The following is an 8,989-nucleotide window of genomic DNA, read 5'->3' as shown; positions in this document are numbered from 1 at the left end:
GATGCATGGGCTTTCCGCTAATCGAACAGCAGCTCAGCAGCTGGTGTCAGTGTCAACAACCCGTCGAAAATGTTACGTGCGCTACACTCACCACCGTGCATTACATAATAGCGAGTCGGCAGCATAGCATGCGCTGCGCGCATTAAGAGTCGCCACCGACGCGTGTACAGACCGAAAACAAAAAAACAGCGAGAGGAGTGTCGAACAGCTAACACGGGCGCATCTATCAACGCGTACATTTCAAATTTAGCGCCCGCACAAAGACTGTGCGTCACCGCTTCATGCCTTTTGTATATAGTATATGTTTGGTGAACCGAAGCATTGCAGGAGCAAGCAGCGGCGTGCGCTTAAAACGCTCGCGGCTCAGTCCTGAAAAATAAGAGAACCGCGGGAGTCCCCTCCTCGGGAACGCAGTACGCGCACTTCGTTGTCAGGTGACCATTAATCAAAGCTTTTAGGACGCAAGGAGGAAAAAGAAAGGAAGCACGAAAGGAGAGGCAGCTGCGCTCACAGAAAGCGATATCGCATGCAACGCGTGAACTATAGGCTAGACGTCCTTCGGCGGTTCGCGTGTGTGCCTGAGGATCGGAGTGAAGTAGATGCCCCGAAGTGTACCGCGCAAGGGGTTTATTCTTGCTCCATTTCTCCGAGTCTAATGGCCACCTTCGCCAAAGGCGCTCGTTGAAACGGGCCACACATTTATAGCACCAGGCAGCGCAGGTGCATTACCGTGTCGTTTCTCTACTATTCACGCGTACTAATACGGACGTCAGGATATAAACTATCAAATACCAAGGCTACTAAACATTGTTGAGCAAAAAATTGATTTCTGTGCGCCTAAGTTTAAGCAATGTATAAAAAGACCTTCTCATACACAATCGAATTATATATACATAAAATGCTATCGCACTCACATTTTTTCATGCACTATATATGTATTCCTTAATCTGCGCTGTAACGTGAATGGACAAACAAAAATTGAAGCATAAATGTCTTTTTCACATAGTCATTGTATAATGTACACATTATCTTGTTTATTTGTATTTTCTACATCGTACTTGCTTGTTTCTTGCTATATTTGCTTTTTTTCGGGCATTGCATCATCATGTAAGCCGAATGCACTTAGGAGCAAGAGTCCCTGTTAGGCCAAATGGCCTTTAGCTCTTGCTTACTCTTTCTGTAATGAAGAAAGAAAATAAACTTCAAACTAAACTTCAAACTTCCTTCTTTCGGCTGATACGACGACGTCTGCGTCAGTCCAAATACTAGTTTCAAGTATTGCAAAAGTCCACTCAAACTGGGCCGACCCGACACCGATTTCGGTCTGCCGACTGTCGGCGACAGCGTTTTCTTCCTTCGCGTCGGCGTCTCTGTCACACTGTACCGACATCGAGCTCTCCGCCGACCGTCGGCATATTGTCGGCGTCGGCATACAGTGCGACAGAGGCGCCGACACGAAGGAAGAAAACGCTGTCGCCGACAGTCGGCAGACCGAAATCGGTGTCGGGTCGGCCTAGTGTGAGCGAGCCTTAAGTAATCGCGCGACCACACGTAGGTTTAGCTTCTACCATTAACAACAAAAAACGAAATCACTTGCCCTTGTACACTTTTGTAATAATTTTCTATAATCGTGAAAGGTCCCACAATATAAAACGTGGTTATGGTGCTGCTACAATGTGGAAAGTGATACGATATTGCCTTTTTGTTTGATACGATATGATTTCATTTTTAACTGGAGAAACTTCCCATAATTTAGACACGTGAGTAGGACAAAACGTATACAAACTCTTGTGGTCGACTACTTTCCTTAGCAGAGATACCTAAAGAAACCAATAATCATTTTATAAAGAACACTTAAGCGCACTGCTATTGCTTGTATCCTTCCTGCCCGTTCACTTAGACTTTATGAGAAGGAGCAGCCGGTCCTACCACAAATCTGCTCTGAATACCGCTTTATTAAAAACGAAGTACGTCCTCAAACGCTCCAAGTGATCTTCTTTTTCGATGCCAACCCTTGCGATCTCAGCCTTCTATTTCGTCGCCAACTCTAACTGATCGGCGACAACAAAATTCAAAGCGACTGCAATCGATCTCCGTAAAACGGCCGGCCTCGCACGAAGTCGTGCGGTCTCGCGCTCCGACCGCCCTCGGGGCATCAAACGACACGCGGGCATGTCCGGACATGTCGACCACGGGACAGTCGGCGCGCGTGATCCGTCGCAAATGCGGAAAGGGTGGCCCACCGTATCTTCCTATTCCTTTGCCTACTCTTCCTCGTCCGCTCTTGTTCTCTGTTACTGGTCCTTTCTCTCCCGGGTGTCGTCGCTTGAATTCGCAATAGGAGCGCTTTCCTCGGCCCGAATCGCGCGAGGTGCCGCCGTGGCCCCCGTACGACCCGGTAGCCTAGTACGGTTACTCCGCGGGGTAATACTGCGGCGTTGGATAAGTTTCCCGCCAATATTGGAGAACGTTCTACGCGAGTCTGGAATCGAGGCACGTAGCAGCCTGTGGATTTGCCGTCGTCGCTGGAGACAATGGATGCGTACACTTCTTTTCTTCATTTTCTTTTTCACTTGCTCACCCCCTCCCTCCCCCTTACGTTTCTATAACGGTGGCTTTCGGCCCACTGGGATGTGGGCAAGAACGACCGCCTTAGTGGATTGCCGTGAGCCTATAACGAAAACGCGACGAGTGCTTTTCGCCGAAACGTAGGGGCGTGATCGATGATAGATGGAGAGCGCAGGCGGTTAGCGAAACCGCTATGAAAACGTGTGGAAATTTTTTCAGACTGATTTTCGAAGAGTCAGCGCAATCGTCGCGCACTTTGTGGTATAATGGTATGGCCGTTCGTGGCTTCATAATGAGTGACCTAGTGACCTTGGCAGAAGTGCTGAAAGATTTTAAAAAATATTTAAAAAACACATTCTTTTTCTTCTTACGTTCTTTTTTTTTTCCTTTTTTTTTTTTTTTTTTACAGCTCACCGCTTCGCCTTAGAGCAGTTAGGGACGTCGTATACGGAGGCCACTGGGTTGATTCCGGTGAAGTGCCGTTACATAATGTGTGCCTAGATAGCGGCATTTCTACTCAAGTCTCTCTTCCTCGCCTTTCAAGCTGAGGATGAGTATCCTCAACCTCCCGCTCAGAAACAGAACGTCCTGAGAGATTAATATTCACGCCGCGTATATTAAATATGTTGACTGCAATAGTCTGAAAAAAATTTTCAAATCTGCTTGGTCAGCAACACAGTATTAAAATGTTATCGTAGCACTGTTGCCTCCACTTTATTTCTGAAGTAACGTAAAACAAAGTCGTATCCACCGTCTGTGGTTCAGAAGCCATCGAATTAAGTGGCTTAAGACTTTATATAAAGAGAGTTCAGTCCTTGCTCTATTTATTTCTCGGAAATTCAGCGTACCTTTTATGTTCATTTTGTCACAAACTTCACTTTTCTGTCATATTTTTTTCAGCCCCAATGCAATATTATCTGCTATTTCTTTGTGTCATATAGCCAGCCGGCTCTCTCAGAAAGAATTTACAGTTCGCCTGCTTTTTCGTAAATTTTGGCTCAAGTTCTAATGACTGTTTTATAGTGCACGTTCAGACTTTTTTTGTCATCTTTGAGAGACGCATTGGCAAGTAATGCAGTTATTGCAATCGTGAGGTATATCAAAGCATCATACACAAGAGCCGCGTCATTAGCAGATTTTTTTTTCTTTTAATTGTGCCGTCAAGTGTTTCGAAGTTACACAATGTTTACTGTAAACGCAGTAAAAGAACGGCGGTGGGTACTCACTTAGCCATGATAGCAAGAACGCGATAGGATCCCTGAATTAATTTGTTTTATTTGATCGAGGTCAGTTTATAACGGTAATGACAGCAAAAAGTTATTTAACTGCTTTGCGCTAAGGCTCCAGTGTACTGCTCCAATAATGCAATACATTCCAACTTAAACTTCTTAAAGTGTAATTATCTACTGTTTTCCTTCTACCGCTGTAAAATTGCCCTGGAAGGTTATCTTGCTCGTTTAAAGGCAGATTTCTTGAAAAACAAGATATTGATATTCCATTCTCACTTTTTTCTGTTTTAATCGACAACGTTCATCCTTTGTCGCTCCTCTAAGTTTTCACTCCAATATGTACAACCTACAAAAATATCTAGCGCTGCAAGTACATTATGCAGGCAATTATATCAGCTAACCTATTTTTCAAGTCGCCTGTGGTTGAGACAACATTTATACAACAGATTCAGCTGTATTATTTGTTTTGTTATGTATTTATTGTAGTTATTTATTGTTATTATTTATTTGTTATTACTTGTACGACAAACCGCAATGCCGAACTTGCGAATTAAATTATTAATTCCCTTGTCTAGGGCACATGTTGAGGTTGAGGAAGTAAACCCTGAAAACGCTCGTAGCATGCCCATTAGTACGAACCCTGAAAGGAACACCAATTTCAATTATTCGTCACCAAACTGTACAAAAATATACATTGACGTCCCACGCAGTTCAGCTCAAAAAGCCTTCTTTGAAAGCTGCTTGAGAAACAAAAATACGGCACGCTTGTGGGACACTGTGGAATCACCGCCCAATATTAAGCGAAGCCATTTTTCAGCAGTTGTATTATCCCAACAATTTTTAATGCCCGTAATTAAACCGCACCCCTTATAGCAATGCCAGCGTATGACTCTGCTAGTCGTACAAACCCACGATTTCTGCTCGCGGTGGCCGAGACACATTGACTTTTATTCATCGTCCGAGATCGAAAGTGACGTATTGAGGCAGCTTTATGTATAGCGTATATTTCATTCAGGTATGTCTTATTAAGCATGCGCCCTTCCATGGAATAGCCTAGAGCACGTTCTCATAAGATGCCGTAAGATTTAGCGGCGAAGCTGTGCTTTGAGGCGAGCACGCCTCGGTGATTTTCTTTTCGGCACAGAAAAGTTACTTAGGCCATGGGGTAACGTCCCATTACAGCGATTTACTGTAAAAGCCCTAAAAATAGGCAAGATGTTACACTCCTGTAACAGGTGAAGGTGAAAGCCTGCTGCACACTTTTCTTCGTTCATATTCCGCCATTGCATGTTTGCTTGCTTACGAGAGTATGAGCCATTCCTGGTGTTAATATTTTCCTTCGTTTGCTTCCTTAATTCTTTTTTTTTTCGTTTCTTCATTCATATTCGTCCATTGCATCTTTTCTTGCTTACGGGGGTATGAGCCATTCCTTCATACCTGATTATGTTATTTTTTCTCGGGTATGAGCCATTGCTGATGATGGTAATTTTTGTATCACTCGTCATCTTTCTTTTTTTATCACTGGACCAGAGGCCACATTTTCGGGTATGAGCCATTGCAACGAACCATTTAAGGCTTTCGCCTTAATAACCTCCCTTTAATGAAATTGAAATCGCACCCATGTATTTAAATGTATCATGCCTTTGCATGTGTGCTTTATTTAGTTTGTGTTATTCAATTGAATTGATTGATTGACTGGGGTTTAATTGCAGAAACCACAGACCACGCATGCTGTTTTCTTACTGCTTTTGTCATTTTATTATTAACTGTGCAAGCACGGTTGCGAAGTGGGCTTTATTACCAGAAAGTTTTTCGTGTCACATCATATTGTGATCCGGTGATAAACAATTCATTGTTTGTGTAATAGAGGGTGGGGGGAGGAACTACTTGAAGTAGGCCTCCTTTATCCTCTCAGCCCACTCCAGGATGGCCTCCTGAAGATCAGGCCCCCACCCTCTATTCCATTGCCCCCTTCCCTTTAAAGAGGGATAAACAAAGTTTTTCATCACCATCATCATTGTTTGTGGAGAATTTGACCAGAAATTAGTCGCCAACATTTCAGACTTCATCCAAGTAAAGTACTCGCATCATTGATAACATGCCCCTCAATTCCTGCTAATTCAAACTCGTTGTCACACAAAGTTTTCCCAGTACGCCGGGAAAACGTGCATACCATTGTACAAATCATCCGGGCGGTGTAAAAAATTATTTACTGTGGAAGCTCGAATCCTAGCACGCAGCACACTTCAAAATGTTTGTGCACATGAGACGTAACGTGGTTCTCATTTCCGCTAAATGTGAAGTCGGTGTCGTTGTCATTTATCTCGGATATAGATGGGGAGAATATTCGACGCGGTTCATAAAACCCGCGTATAAAGCAGTGGAGTGCTTATGCAGATATATTACTGTAAAGGCCGTAGCTATACCACATACTTGACCCATAAACCATAAGTTTATAGCATGACCTCCTTTCCTAAAGATTTAAATTTGGTGCAGCATCTGGCTGGGCCAGGAAAGTAGGAAACGTTTGAGGATAACGGCTACAGAAGGCTGCCGAGTGCTTGCATAATTAACTTACTGGAATAGCCTTAATTAACCCAGAAACATTAAATTTACCCTACGCATCACTCATAACATATTTCTTGTTTTCACTATATTTTTTATTTGATACATACTGCCGGCCTGAGTGTCAGACCTTGGGCAGGAATTGGTAAACAATACAAGAATAAATGAATACAATGGTACGAAAATTCCTTATCAGCACCATCCTAACATTGCGCGTAACTATATAGATATATATAGATATATATAAACTAGATACCACTTTCACTTCTCCCGGGACACCGGGGAAAACTTATATATCTGCGTTTTGTATAACGCCTCAAAATAGGCAGGAAACGAGTCTTCACTATTTATCTGCAAATACCTTAATTAATCCACAAGCTTTCCAATTCACCGCCAGCACTTCTTCCGTTTATATTAAACGCGAATTCACTGCCGCATTTTGTTGTCCTGTGACACCAGGAAACGTTGCTTTAAACGGCAGTATAACGTTTTATATAGAGCACTTGCAGAAGCAATTTATTTTACTGCGACAGCAGTTAGGTGCTAGAAACTACGCTTGTCTTGTCCGTCCGTCCGTCCGTCCGTCTGTTCGTTCCGTAACGCTGACGACGACTGTTGCCGTCCTCAGGCCGTCTCGTCGTGACGTGTTCTTGTAGTCGTGCAGGCGCTTCGTCATCCCCAGCTTCGCCTTCGCTATAGAGGGCGAAGAGAGAGAAAAACTTCGTTCACAACCGCCACCAATGGAATTCAAACCTATGTCGTTGCAGCTATCTACAGCGACATGTGTTCCACCGCTCTCGGAGTCTCAGTGGAAGGTCATACCTTGCAGCAATTTCTCAGCGCTGATATTTGCACGATAGCATAGTGGTTAGGGCACCCAAATGTGAGACAAGATGTAGTATACGGTATCCTCAAATGCAGGTAGATATCTGTCGCACTACTGTGCGCATAAACCTGTCGACACCATTCTTCCCTTCGACAAGCATCATGCATTGCCTTTGTCGTCGTGACGTTGCTGCCTATAAGCGTATCACACGATGCGCACCCGCCCGATTTGGTGTTCATAGCTTGTGAGCGGTGTAGTAGATTAACATAAGCATTGCATGATGTTGTACGCTTGCATAGCATGGTAGTAAACGCAATTGTGGTTTTATAGGATCTATTATACCAAAGCAGGATTGGCCACCCTGGTGCAGCACTTGGCCACAACCTCCTATATGAACACAACAATCAAACCCCGGCCCTCAGTCCCCAGCAGCTGCGAAGCAACTGACCACGGCGGCGGTCAGACCTGCGACGCAGCAGAGGGTGCTAAGAATCCCTGGCTCCGGACAGGCCGCCATCGGAATCTGAACCTGCCAACGTTTAACGCTAGAACGTTATCTAGTGAGGCGAGTCTAGCAGTGCTATTGGAGGAATTAGAGGGCAGTAAATGGGATATAATAGGGCTCAGTGAAGTAAGGAGGACGAAAGAAGCATATAAAGTGCTAAAAAGCGGGCACGTCCTAGTGCTACCGGGACTTAGCGGAGAGACGAGAACTAGGAGTCGGATTCCTGATTAATAAGGATATAGCTGGTCACCTACAGGAATATTATAGCATTAACGAGAGGGTGCCAGATCTTGTTGTGAAACTTAATAACAGGTACAAATTGCAGGACGTACAGGTCTACGCCCCTACATAGTCATGATGACCAAGAAGTCGAAAGCTTCTATGAAAACGTGGAATTGGCGATGGGTAAAGTCAAAACAAAATACACTATATTGATGGGCGACTTCAATGTCAGTGTAGGTAAGAAGCAGGCTGGAGACAAGTCAGTGGGGGATATGCCATAGGCTCTAGGAATAGCAGGGGAGAATTATTAGTAGATTTTGCAGAACAGAATAATATGCGGATAATGAATACCTTCTTCCGCAAGCGGGTTAGCCGAAAGTGGACGTGGAGGAGCCCCAATGGCGAGACTAGAAATGAAATAGACTTCATACTCTGCGTTAACCCTGGCATCATACAAGATGTGGACGTGCTCGGCGAGGTGGGCTGCAGTGACCATAGGATGGTAAGAACTTGAATTAGCCTAGACTTGAGGAGGGAACGGAAGAAACTGGTACATAAGAAGCCAATCAATGAGTTAGCGGTAAGAGGGAAAATAGAGGAATTCCGGATGAAGCTACAGAACAGGTATTCGGCCTTAACTCACCAAGAGGACCTTAGTGTTGAAGGTATGAACGACAATCTTATGGGCATCATTAAAGAATGTGCAATAGAAGTCGGTGGTAACTCCGTTAGACAGCATGCCAGTAGGCTATCGCAAGAGACGAAAGATCTGATCAAGAAACGCCAATGTATGAAAGCCTCTAACCCTACAACTAGAATAGAACTGGCAGAACTTTCCAAGTTAATCAACAAGCGTAAGACAGCTCACATAAGGAAGAATAATATGGATAGAATTAAACATGCTCTCAGGAACGGAGGAAGCCTAAAAGCAGTGAAGAAGAAACTAGGAATAGGCAAGAATCAGATGTATGCGTTAAGAGACAAAGCCGGAAATATCATTACTAATATGGATGAGATCGTTCAAGTAGCTGAGGAGTTCTATAGAGATTTATACTGTACCAGTGGCACCCACGA

General features: G+C 44.1%; 1 protein-coding gene across 3 annotated transcripts in view; it reads left to right on the top strand.

Annotated features, from left to right (window-relative positions):
* The first annotated feature begins 2,326 nt into the window (after positions 1–2,326).
* Positions 2,327–8,989, top strand: part of LOC142582482 (venom allergen 3-like) — an 82,359-nt gene continuing 75,696 nt past the window's right edge. Inside the window, exons 1-2 of one of the 3 annotated variants that reach the window (XM_075692263.1) lie at positions 2,327–2,542; positions 7,519–7,753. The gene's annotated coding sequence lies outside the window, so the exon portion shown is untranslated. Of the gene's footprint in view, positions 2,543–4,306; positions 7,754–8,989 lie in introns of those variants that run through there. The other 2 variants (XM_075692265.1, XM_075692262.1) reach the window with 2 other exon arrangements.

The sequence above is a fragment of the Dermacentor variabilis genome, chromosome 5, assembly GCF_050947875.1.
Source record: "Dermacentor variabilis isolate Ectoservices chromosome 5, ASM5094787v1, whole genome shotgun sequence".
Lineage (NCBI taxonomy): Eukaryota > Metazoa > Arthropoda > Arachnida > Ixodida > Ixodidae > Dermacentor > Dermacentor variabilis.
This window is presented reverse-complemented; position numbering and strand designations above follow the sequence as displayed.